This window comes from Cupressus sempervirens, chromosome 5 (assembly GCF_028749045.1).
Source record: "Cupressus sempervirens isolate cs-2001-9-10 chromosome 5, ASM2874904v1, whole genome shotgun sequence".
In the NCBI taxonomy this organism is placed as follows: domain Eukaryota; kingdom Viridiplantae; phylum Streptophyta; class Pinopsida; order Cupressales; family Cupressaceae; genus Cupressus; species Cupressus sempervirens.
This window is the reverse complement of record NC_143122.1, coordinates 230,494,618-230,508,256: the sequence shown is the minus strand read 5'-3', so window position 1 is coordinate 230,508,256 and position 13,639 is coordinate 230,494,618.

Sequence of the window (13,639 nt, the reverse complement as noted above, 5' to 3'; positions counted from 1 at the left end):
TCTCATTGGATTCGTTTGTCCACAAGCCTTCAACCTACCAATGAGTGCTTCTAATTCATTTTTCCCTCTTTCTATTTCATTTATTATGTTATCTTTTGTGCCAAGAGGAGGTCTTCCAATCGGTGCAGGTTGTGGAATTTCTTGTTCTTGTTGCGGAGGGTTTTCATTTGGATTTTGTGGAGGCTTTTGGTTTTGATCTTGTTGGGTATTTGTTGGTTCATTATTCACATTTCTTGATAAGAAACCAATTGCAATCTAAATAAATAAACAAATTTAAAGAAAATTTGAAAAAAGCCTACAAAACAATGCAAAAACAAGGGTAGAAAACATACGGTGTGATCTCAATCTTAAATTTTGGTGATGAGGAGGCATTTTGAGGAGGTGGGTGGTGAAAAACTTCAATTCCTTCAACTCGTATACATGTTGTGGCTATGAAATCCTTGCAAAGTGGAGTGAAAATGAAATGGGCTACGGGTTTGCAACTCATTTATAATTTTTTTTGTTTTAGAAAGCGTGTGTGTGCTATATTACATACGCACTTTCTAAAACTAGAAAAAAAAAGGTGTCATCTTTTTGGCACCACAACTTGGTGCACTTACCCTCCATTGAACTTCTAACTAATATTTCTCCAACCAATTATGTTATTAGTTTAACAAGATGGATGGCTAGACACTGCTGATGGTAACATCTTCCTCTATTGGTTTGAATCTATGTTCTTTATTTTTAATCTCATGTGAGTATGTCCTGATTTGGAGGTTCTCCTACCTTTGTTTTGAATCTCCTTATTTGTTGTGTGATCCTTTGTAAAGTAGTGAGATTTTCTTAGTTTAAGGCACTGGGTCTCTTTTTGAATTATAATATTTCATAACATAGAAGGTTGGTGAGGAACATTTCTGTTGAAAGAGTGTGAGAACAATTAGTTATGAATTATTTATTCTTTGAATGTTGCATGTAACCATTACCTAGTAAGTTGAGCTGGGATTGTATTGTTAGTCCAAATACTATGACCTATAATTTGTTATTCTTAAAACCTTAAGACTAAAACTGATCACCCTTGAACCACAACATATCAAAATTGTAGGAAAATGATGGTAAATGAGATTATTTTTTAGTTGTATGAGGTGCAATGTTCTTAAGAAAAGTAGTTGTGTGGTGAAATTTTAATGAAAGGGCGATGTCTACTATCTTATGTGGTAATGTGACATTCTTTATTTTTTTCCATAATAGCACAAATAATTTACTCCTATCTATGGATTGATGTAACACTAATCCAACTTGATGATTATATGTTAGTAGCAACGTGTTTCTTGAGTTCACTAATTCACTAATGTGGTATGTTCCTTCCTTGGAACTAAATGAAGGGTGAAATTATTTGGGCTTTGGTAATTAATCTTATAGATAAGAATAACAAATTGATTATATTAATAATAATAAAATTCACTTGTTGACAAGAGATATTCCTTGCATGATGTGAGTGATTGATGTATTATATGTTATTGAGATTAAATACATAACTAATGTGTATCTATGATGATTATACATGAAGATTATTTGTATTGTCTTTTGGATGGAACTAGGGTACTAAAATGGTGAACAATCTAAAAGGATGATCATACCTATGAACTAGGATTTTCTAACACTTAGTGTATTCTGAACATCATTTGTAGCATAAATTTCATTACTTCTCTTACTATTTCTTGTTTAGACTTCCTCAATGTCAGGCCGAGTATCTTTCATGTCAAGAAAGATTCTGGAGAAGCTTAACTACTTCATGGTAGGGTGGTAAAGCACTCTTACAATATTTTAACCCTTTCATGTTCTTGAGCAGGTTTTGGAGCTCCTATCAACTTGGTCATTAAGATCAGAACATCTTGGTATTGGTAACTGACTTGTGATATTAGGTATATAAATCTTGATAAACAACTATTTTTAAATTTAGAACTTGTCTTTTTATCTTCTTCCTTCATATTTGTATATACATTTCTTTTAAATTAAATAAAAATTATAATTATTAACTAGTCAATATTTAAAATGACCTTTACTCTTGTAAACTTTTCTATATTTTATAGAAGCTGCTAATGTGACACTTATTTTGTGGGTGCAGTCTATTGGTGACATCAAAAGGAAGACTTTAGACAAGTATATGAGAAGGTGGTTCCTTGCATAGTAAATATGAATAAGTGTGGTTATACATTAGGCAAGAGGCTTTAAAGAAAAGTTCACTAATTAAAAGGTGTGTCCACACGCAGATTTGAGGATATATAATTGGGAGGTGGCTAAGCTCAAGACAAAATGCATTGTTGAACAAAATTTAGAAATTTGAAAACACTAACTTCAAAATTTATTCTTCATGACCTGCATATTTTATAGTTAAAAGTAGCAAAAAAAAATTACTATATTGTCATCAATTTGGAAAAAAAATTACAATTTTTAATCATTGATAAATTTAGCCAACACCATATAATCATGAATTGTTAATGGCATCATGAAAGATAAACTTAGCCAACACCATATTTTCTTGACATGCTTGGAATTCAGTAACTTGGCCACAGGGACTATTTCATTTCTTGAAAAATAAGATCCAACACATTAGTGCAAATCCAAAGGGAATTCCAGCTTACCATAAAAAATCCAACTTCAGTATGTGATGAAGAGGTTATAAAAAGTTTTAATCATCCAAGAAAGTTAGGTTTCTCCATAAATATAAACTTAGATGAAATTATTTATGTATAGAAGATCACATATAAGCAATGGCATACCCCAATGAAATGACATATATTCAAATTTAGAAACATTCTTATGTGTTGTCAGAAGATAGCTAATCCAAAAATATTTGGGAGGTGGATCCAAATTTGTGTGACAACTACTTGGCATAGAAGATCAAATTTCTCCTTCTATTATTTTGATACTATGGATGATAAATAATATGGTACTCAATCAGGGGGTTTGCATGTCATTTGATAAGATGGAAGAGTTATAATTGGGTACTAGAAATCAGCCTGGGGACAACCAATCAATGAATATGCTTGTTGGAGACATTTATAGTGGTCAAGATTATTCAAAGATTGGTATTTCAACATCCATTATAGCTTCAAGCTTTGGTAAAGTCATATTTCAAAATAAAAATCATGCAATTAATGACACAATTTGGTTGAGTTGTGGATTTGAACCGTGCATGGATATGCTTTCTTAAATGGATTTGCATGCAGATTAAACCTTTAAGATCATCTTTTAAGATCACTGATTTTTGTTCAAGACATTCTAGAGACTTCACCTAATAACATGGGGAATATTGCAAGGATGGTGAATCTTTGTAGATAAGAGAAGAGTTAAAGCTAAGGTTTAGTCATTTTCATATTTATGGAGGTCTTTGTAGAAGTCATAGAGTGTAAAGTAGTCAAAAAGTGTCATTTCAAAATGTACGAAACCTATTATGTTCACTCCCCAATAGCCACTCACCCAAAAAAATAAGTAATTTTTTCTACAAATGGAACAACTAGCAACCAAGAAAGCTAAAAAATGGTCAACTATTAGTACATGTGTGATCGTCTATTAGTACATGTGTTATAATATTTGGGGCTTTTAAAAAGTGGTAATTGGCAGGATCTATAATGATAGTATATCGATCATTAGACCCCAATAGCTACTAGATCTCTTCCCCTAGCCTGATGACGATATAATAAGAACAACTACTACAACTATGGACATAATGCCACTAGGTGAAATGACCCAATTTTTTCCCATGTATGCATAACCACCACGATTCCCATTACCTTAACCCCCCATTGACTACCTTGAAAAACCCTCGGTACCTGACCACAAACATGCCAAAAGAAATCAACATGAACACCAATACCCATTACCTTTTACACTAGCACATACTTAGTAAATGTGAGAAATTATTGGTACAAACATGTTTACAATTGGCACATCATTGCACAAAAAAGTTGTCTTTTGAATTAGTAAAAAACATAATGTTGCACATAAATGCATTTTTACATTATTAGTTTCAAAATACAAAGTGATTTTATCTAGGTTCACTTTGGATTACATTCAAGTGCACACATGCATGATTATAGGTACATTATAGATTATTTTACATACAAAAATGCACAGCTATTGGTCCATAACTAGTTATTTGACATTCCCTTCTGCACATGGACTAGAAACAAATGTGGTAGCTTATTGCATTTAACCCAACTTCAATTGGTACCCGCATGAACAACTAATGGTTTAAGTCTTACCAATTGAATTAAATTAAACTAGATGCAAGCACAAAAAATGAAATTAATTTAACATATGGATGTAGAAAACAAAAGACACAAATAATATATATTTGAATGTAGGAAGCCATCACATGAAGTGAACATTAAATTAAATTCATTATATGAAGTTCATGAGCTCCCTAAGTTGGATTTTGAAGCTGAATAGTATCTCAATAGGATGGAAGAATGATTGTCTGGGCAGGATTAATATATGTTTTTGCTCCTCAAGTAATATTGGTATACATGTATATGTGATTTGTGATGGTGTCCTGTTACTTTCATGTTTTTAAAGTATTATGTGATACATGTTCAAATGTGATAAATGGGCCAAGTTAGATGTACTATTTATTTTTATGAAGGGGGTTGTTTATGATAAATCTATTAGTGTGTCTGGTAAAGTCAATGTTGAGATCATAGTTGTGTTAGTTTGAATTTCTAGTTATGGTTTATCTAGTTTGGGTTTGCTACATTTTGAAAGATATAGTTTGTGGTAGAACTATTAGAAATGGATAATAGTTGTAAATCTATTGTTGAGGGTTGTTAGTTTGATGGAGCTAAGTGTTCATCATTTTGTGTCTAAATGACCAGTTTTGTATGATGTAATATTAGTTACATTATGTTTAGTTCTTCATATAATATTAATAAATATATTTCCTTATATTGCCTTTTGTTTAAATAAACAATAAAAAATAATTGATTCCCATTCATCAAATTTATAAAAGAAAAATATTTTAATAATATATAGATGGCAATAAGAAGATCAATTTATTTGGTTAATGGAAATACGGGTTGTGACATCCTTTCCCCCTTAGAAAATGCATCGTCCTTGATGTTTGGTCAATATTTGCAAACATAAACAAACAAAAAACAAAAAAAAATCATTTGAAATTACTCATACTCCAACTTTCGTCGTTCAAGATAATGCATGTTCTCACATTCAAATTATGTCTCAAATCAATAAGATTGTCTTTCATCTACTTAAATAAAGTCAAACTTCTCACCTGAATGAAATCTAACTTTTATTTAAATGCATTCGAATGAAATTAACACAACTTTTGAAAGACAATATTAACACAGGTCAAAGTAAATACAATTAAAAGAAAAAAATACACACTTGAAGTAAGCATATGAGTTAATTAATAATTTTGAGAATATTTCTAAGCGAGTGCAAATTCCATTAAAGCACTCTATAGTTTTACAAGGTTAGACTACCTCTCTCCAATAATATTCCCCCCTTCTTATGGTTTATCATTCCCAAGTTTTTCCATTCATAGGAAGAACACTAAGATATTAGTCCATGTTATATCAAATATCAAGTGAAATATTTCCTTATCTTAGTGAATCTCAAAATCACTTGATTGAACACACATACCTATGCTTACTTACCATACCTTGTCATCATATGGATTTGAACTTGCCAGTAGATACTTCGTATCTACTCCCTATAATCCTCATACATATATACTCACAATACTTTTAGTTCATCTACAATGTCACTAGCTCAAGAAGATAAGGTTTCATTTTTAAATATCAAGAGTCAATGTTCTCCTTTAGAATTATGGTTTTCTAAATCAACTTAGATTTAACCACATTTTGATCAAAAGTAACAAAAATAATAAATTATATATACCATTTAACAAGTCATTCTTGCTAAGTGAGTAAGTTATCCAGGTGTTCTCATCAATTACTTGTAAGCAATTAGTGGATCCACTTTTCCCATTTATGTGACATAGGCCCTCATGTTTATCTTAACATCACAACATTTCAAAATATTTTTTTAGTCAAATAGATGTTACATCTTATAATAGATAAGCATTCATAGTTTTATCCATGTAAGTGTGCTTAATCTGGGTAGAAGCATGAGATGTGATGTATGTCCTTCTTGCCATTTAATTATCACTAGCAGATAAACACAAGACATAAAAATTGGTAAATAAACTCATAGAATTCCCAACCCTACATTTCCTATAAGTCTCAATGCAATACAAAAGGAATGAATTACTTGGTGCAGCTATGAAACTACCTAATTTCCACATATGTCCAAGTAGATCTGATCATGAATGTGGTAGGGATATAGGACATAGGCAAGCATATCAAAGAAAACATATGCAGATAGCTTTGGCCAAAGCATTTTAGTACCATATTTACATTGGCAAGTAGAGTGAAAAAGAAAGCATCACTTCTATCCTTCCATGCCTCATCCATACTTGGCACCCCTCACCAGTAGTTAAGCTTCCCAAGTCTCATACATAGTAAGTAAAATAATGAAGATTCAATGCAAGTGAGAGAATAGTATGTTCTTCACAATCTGCTCCCTTATAGATTCTATCAATATTTCCATATTGAACATGATTGAGAACATCACTTCACATCGCAACAATGACAACATAAAACCATACACCCTAGCCCCTTCAAGATCAAAAGAAATCTCAAAATCAAGGTTCACAATTTTCAATTCAAAGTTCAAAATGTGGAGCACAAAATCAATACAAATAAAAGTGAACAAGGGTCACACTGGATACATCAAAAATAATTTAGTGCCTAGGTGGTCACAATGAACATATAAATTTCTCAATTTAGCCCTTCATCTCTTGAAAGTTCATGAAAACTTAAAATCTAACATAACCAATTGAAATCCAATTCATTTATAAAACATAGTGACTCTCACTAGTCACAAAGAGGGAGTAGATTCTACATGCCACCTTGCATCCAAGGAGCACAAATGAACATGACCAAACTTAAGGAAAACATACATCATATGCAATACATCTTGATAATTATATCTCTTTCTCTTTGCAATCTCATGTATTCCTAAATGCAAAATCCAGTGCTTTTGCAAACAAAATCCTTGTTATGCTTTTAAGAATCTCATGAAATCTAGTATCAAATTCTTGCAACATGCATCACTTGCACAAAATAATATATAATTTCATTTTTATCCCATGCTATGTATAGAATTTTGTATGCAATTATAACCTATTTCAAAGGTCAACAATGAATTAACTACCTTGATTGATAATAGAAATACAAATATTTGTTGCTTTACATATGTAGAGAGACATGAACTTAATGCATTCACATATACTTTCAGTCAAAATGTAATTGTACCAATCTGAGGTACTCAATTTAATAATCATTTCAAAATATTTCCATCTTCTACAATTTCAAGAGCAATAAGGTGATGAAGGGTGATCCCCTTAGTACTACAAACACGCAACAAAAATAGAGAAACAACATAATTTTTCAAGAGTAGAAAATGGGCTTCTTACTATTCCACAAATATGGAATTAAAGATTTTTACTAGTGTTATCAAATCTTGGTCACAAGTTCAAATCTCCTTGAGTAATGTTGAGGGGGGAATTGTTAGACTAACTGTTAGCCTTCCCCTTCAAGATTTGTGACATGGCTTAACCACCTCCTATGTTCTATAATACTAGTGGTTGTATGGGGCATTAACAGGTCAGTCTTTTAGTGCAACAACAACTCTAACTTGTATCAGAAAGTTCTAGACATTTATCCCTAACCCTTTAGGCAGAGAGACCCCCAAATACTTATTATTTTCATAATTATTATATAATATCGAATCAAAAAAATTATAAATTATACTTTTAGGAAGCCTCACTTTCGAAAACCATAAATTTCAAACTATAGCTCTAATTGGCAACCAACTCCTAAACTACAATACCCTAGCGGTGGAAGCACTATTAGCTAGGGTTTGACCTCATTTCAATTTTTTTTAAGTCTTCAAAATTGATCTCAAAGATTTTGTACCCAAAAACATCAATAACTTATGCAATACATATGGTATGATAATGAAGCTCCATTGACAGGATTAAATAACTAAGATGAACCTCCACCCATGAAATCAGAAAAATATGACTCATATGACCCACTTACTAAAAATAGTAAGTTTCCATAAATAGCTACTCTGCTCTAAAAATTTCTTATTGAAAAAGGCAAAAACATAAAATATTTTTGGGTGATGCAAGATTTCCCTTACACCCAAGATGCTCCTACATCATACACTTGGGATAATTTAAGAAGTGACCTTATTACATCTTAGGTGTTTAGAGGAAAACCAAGATGGTTAACCTCCTCCCTTGCTAGCCATGATGAATCTTCTATTAGTATTTTTTTTCCATTTGACCAAATATTCTTCATATTTTTTGTTCCTTGTACTTCTTCCAACATGACTGTCCAGTATATCGTCAATCTCCTTAGTAGTTGAAGTAGTTGCTAGAATATTCCACTGCATTTAAGTGACCTCATTTAATCACCTCCTTTGTGATACTCTTTCAAATTTGAAATGTTAAGTACTACTAAAATATTCATTTCATAGTGCAACTCTACTTCGTAGGGATTTCCTGGATCATGCTTCTTCAGTATGGTGCATGAACCAAACATCTTCATTTTCAACTTGTTATATGTACCTACTAGAAATTGCCCCTTCCTCAAATGAACCATGACTCCATCCCAAACTTGGAATTCCTTATACCTCATTTTCTCATCTTGTGTTATCCTTGTATTGCATATTCATCTTTATGATGTGCTTCCTTATGTCCTCATGAATGTTCTTCTAGTGCTCTGCAAAATCCTCGACTTCAACACTACTTATCTCTCCTTTATCCAACTTCCTTAATTCAAAAGTATCTATGGGACTACTTTCATATACAATTTGAATTAGTGATTTATCAGTACTCATTCTAACATAAATATTATATATAAATTCTTCCTATGATAAAATCAAATCTCATCCCTTTGACTTATCTCCTACCAAATATCTTAGTGAATTCTCCAAATTCCTATTCACAACCTTTGTTTTTCCATTAGTTTGTGGATGATGTGATAAGATAAACTTCAAATTTGTCTTCAACTTCTTCTATAATGTGTGTCATAAATACCCAAGAAAATTGGTGTCTTTATTGAAACTGTGCTCTTTCGTAGACCATATAATCTCACCACTTCTTTGAAAAACAATTCTGATACATGAACAACATCACTAGACTTCTTGCAAGGAATAAAATGTGTCATCTTTGAAAACCTATCAACCACTACAAAAATTGAATCATGCTCTCACTGATTCCTTGGTAAGATAAGAACAATAATCTATGTTGGCATCTTCCCATGACTTCTCTAGTACATGTAATGGAAGATATAACCATGTATTCTTCTTATCTCCCGTTTCCATCTGACATACTCCACAACTCTATTCAAATTCTTGATGTCTTTCTACAACTGTGACTAGTAATAGTTCTCGCTAACCAGAGCAATGGTTTTATCTTGACCAAAATGTCTAGCCAATCCTCCCATATGATTCTCCTTGATGAAATTCTCCCTCATAGAATTTATTAAATAAAGAATTGACTTCATTTTAATAGCTTTCCATCTTAGATGATGAAATCCAACCACTTTTTCTTGTCAAGTGTAACAAGTTTTGTACAAGCTTTCCAAGATTCACCAAAATTAGGATCCTCTTGATTCAAAATCTCAAGTTCCTTGAACCAACCACCTCAATCTGCATCTATGTCAACAAAATTTGTCTCTTGTAAAGAGCATTTGTGACCTTGTTAGACTTTTTACTCCTATGTTTCAAAATATTTGTGTGTAACTTTGCAAAAATTTAACCCATTTCAAATGTCTCTGATTCATCTTTCCTTGACAATTCAAATATTGCAAAGCTTGATCATCAATATTTAAAAAAATCTATCTAGGAAGAAGATAATGTCTTCACTTCTTCAATGCCTAAACTATACCATAAAATATCTACTCATAAACAAAATATTTCCTTTTGGGATCATTTAACTTCTCACTAAAATAGGCAACAATTTTACCTTCTTGGCTCAAAATAACTCCTATTGCAATACCATTAGCATCACAATTTACTTGAAATGCCTTATTAAAATCTAGAAGTTTGAAAAGAAGTTGTTTTGTAACTTTTTATTTCAAAAAATTATAACTCTTATCTTATCATCTAGTCCACTTAAACTCTTTCTTATCCCCTCTCATTGTTTTAGTCAAGGGTCCACAAACACTGTTAAATCTTTTGATAAACTTTCTTTAAAATTTGTCCAAATGATGAAAAAAATTACCTCAGTAGAACTCCTTGGAGTAGGTCATTTAAGGATAGCCTTCACTTTCTTGAAGTTCATTTTTAGACCTTATATTGAAACTACAAATCCCAGATAGACTAACTCCTTCAAAAAAGTACACTTCTTGAAATCAATTAGCAACTTTTCTTCCCTCAACTTGTTAAACACCCTACATATATGCATTATATGATCCCCCAATGTATTACTAGAGATCAAAATATCATCTACCTAAATAATTAAAACCTTACCCATAAATTCTTTTAGTACCTCATTCATGACTAACATGAAAGTGCTCAGTGCACTCATCAGCCCAAAAGGCATGATTAACCACTTATACAACCCTTCTTTTGTCTTGAGGGAAACCTTCCATTCATCTACTTATCTAATCTAAATCTGATGATATCTATTTTTTATATCTATCTTTTTGAAATACACAACTTAGCTCAAAAAATCCATCATATCACCCATATATGAAAATGGAAACTTTTACTTGATTGTGATCTTGTTGATAGCCTTACAATCTGTACACATCCTCCATTACTCATTCTTCTTGGTGCTAATACTATAAGTACAACACATAGAATTAAACTCTCAAATCAACCCCATCTACAAAAAATCATGTACTTTTCTATTTAACTCTTCACTTTCAGATGATGTCATTATTTATGTGTCCTTAATTGTAAAATTGGCTCCTAGAATCAAGTCCATCTAATGACTTATCTTCCTTATTGGCGGTAATCTATGATATATATTATTAGATACAATATCCTAGAATTCATTCAATACATTTGCAACTTCTATAGGTGCATCTTCTACTTCTTCTTTACCTTCCTTTGGAAAAATAGAAAAACACATTGCCCATGTCTCATACCCTCTAGGAACTTTCTTCCATCGACAAAACTTATTTTGGGAATACCACACACCTTTTCTTCTAGGTCGTTCAATTACTTTAGCTTATGTCTCACACCATCCTTTGGCAAGGAATAGGTATTCATCTGACCATCATGTACAACATGTATGTCAAATTTCCATGGCCTACCCAACAAAATATGGCATGCATCCATAGGTATCATATCACATAATACCTCAACATGGTATCCCCTAGTCTCAAACTTCACTAGGTACTATTCATTGACCATGTCCTTGTGGTCATCCTCTTGAGCTTTAACTTTGTGACCATCTATGCTGACACCAAATTGTCATTGCTTCCACAATCATAAACTACATCACAACACTTATCTTCATACTTGTACCTAGTCCAAAACAAGCTCCTCCTTTGATCTAGTTCATACTCACCATTGAGAAAGACTCTTCTTTTAGCTAGGACTTCTCATCTTTCAACATATTTAGAATGTGATAATTTGGCATCTTCATCCACATGTGCAACTTAATTCTTGCCTTGAGTCCTCCTATCTACCTTTCCTTGGCATTTAGGACATATGAATGCTCAATGACCTTCTTCTCTACAATGAAAACACATCCCACAAAAGCTTCCTCTTCCTAATCATTTTCCTCTTCCTCTTCCTCTTTGGTCTCTATTATTATGATCAAGGAAATAATTGAAATTAGTTTCCCTCTTATTCTAATTGCTATTGTTTCTTGGGTGTGTGCCCTAGATGGTGGATCTAACCTATCCTCTATGAGGATCTAGTCCTATTATTTCTACTCTCACCTATCTTTTCCCATGTCTCTATTCTTGTCACCTAAGATTGGGTGACCCTGCAAAATTGTCCCCTCCTCTCCTAAAACACACTTGCATGATAGCTTATCTTGTAAAATATCACTTACAGTCAAGAAATATCTTGGATGACGACAATGAACGATCCACCCCACACCATCACCTACATTCATACCACCACCAGATCCTAAAGTAACCAATTCCTCTTCCTTTGTAAGAGATCTCTATCATTTGAAGGCTATCCCTCTCACATTGATTTTTTTTCACTCATTAATAAGACAAGGCCATCCTAGAATGTTTGTGCTATATCTATTTGTAGGTTATACTACTCCCCTATAATATGTGTCAACTTAGCCTCGAACATGTATGTTTCCCATTCTATGTCCTATAGTAACTGACTAAATATTGCATATGTAGACTCAAGGAATGCCAGTCTCATTTCTATCTCACTGTCACCAACCCCATAATATGATCCTCCTCTTCCTTTTGATCTCTTTGCAGGTGCCTGAGTAGTTGGTTACACATGTGGACCTTATCCTCCATCCCCTCTATCAACTACCTCCATCCACATCCATCTGGTTATCTCCTCCCTTGACCTCTACTCCTTGAGCTTCTTGTTGTACCCTCCTTTTAGATGACACCTTAACTAGAACCACTCTAGCAGTCTTCTCTCCTTGAGGTCCTTATCTAGCTCCATGCCCCCTCATAGTTACCTATGTATCTTCTCTCAACCTATCTACAATTAGAGGTAACCATGTTCTCCCTATTAGTTGTAGCCTCCTAACCCAATCTCAAAAAAATTTGATAGTATTGATATATGTGGGTCTTCCTTGTCACTCCCAGTGGATTGCATGAATGTTGTGTCATGTCATGAAAAATCCTTTCATATATAATTGACACCCAAACTTTTTTGAGTACTCCCAAGTGGTCCTTTGGTACCATGTCTATGCATCTAGTATATCTTATGTGAGTCCAAGTTATTGTGTCACCCTATTTGGATGATATTGTTCAATAATATGCTCCTAATAGCCTATATTGTATATAAGAGTAGTCATAAATGGTAAATGCAATTGATCCTCTATTTAAGGACCCACTCCAAGGTATGGTTGCTATGTGATTTGACTTTGTATGCCATCGATGGCCTCTATCTACTAGTCTAGATTATTGAAATTGTGGTACATCAATAGTTCCCCCCAACTAAATAGCATAGGATGGTTACATGTTTATCATGTCTTCCAATGGGTCAAAGCATGGCAATATGCTCCCACCCCCACACCTATAGAAATGTGGAAAATCCAATGTTGTACTCCTGACTTTGATCTCTATGGTAGAAAATCTAGTGCAAGTCCATGTATAACTCTACAAGTATAAGAATCCCCCAGGCAGTGGGTAGTTTAACATTAACAATCCACATAATGATAGGGGTATGAGCTAGTATAATCCCAATATTTCCCATGTTAGGGGAAATATAACCTAATACTAGTCCACAAAAAAAGAAATACAACTACCTCTTAGGTTCAACATCCAAGTGATGATCTAATTCCAATTTCCCATGTCTCAAAATTGGTGAAATCATAGGACCCACAAATGGCTACACTACCTCCCCC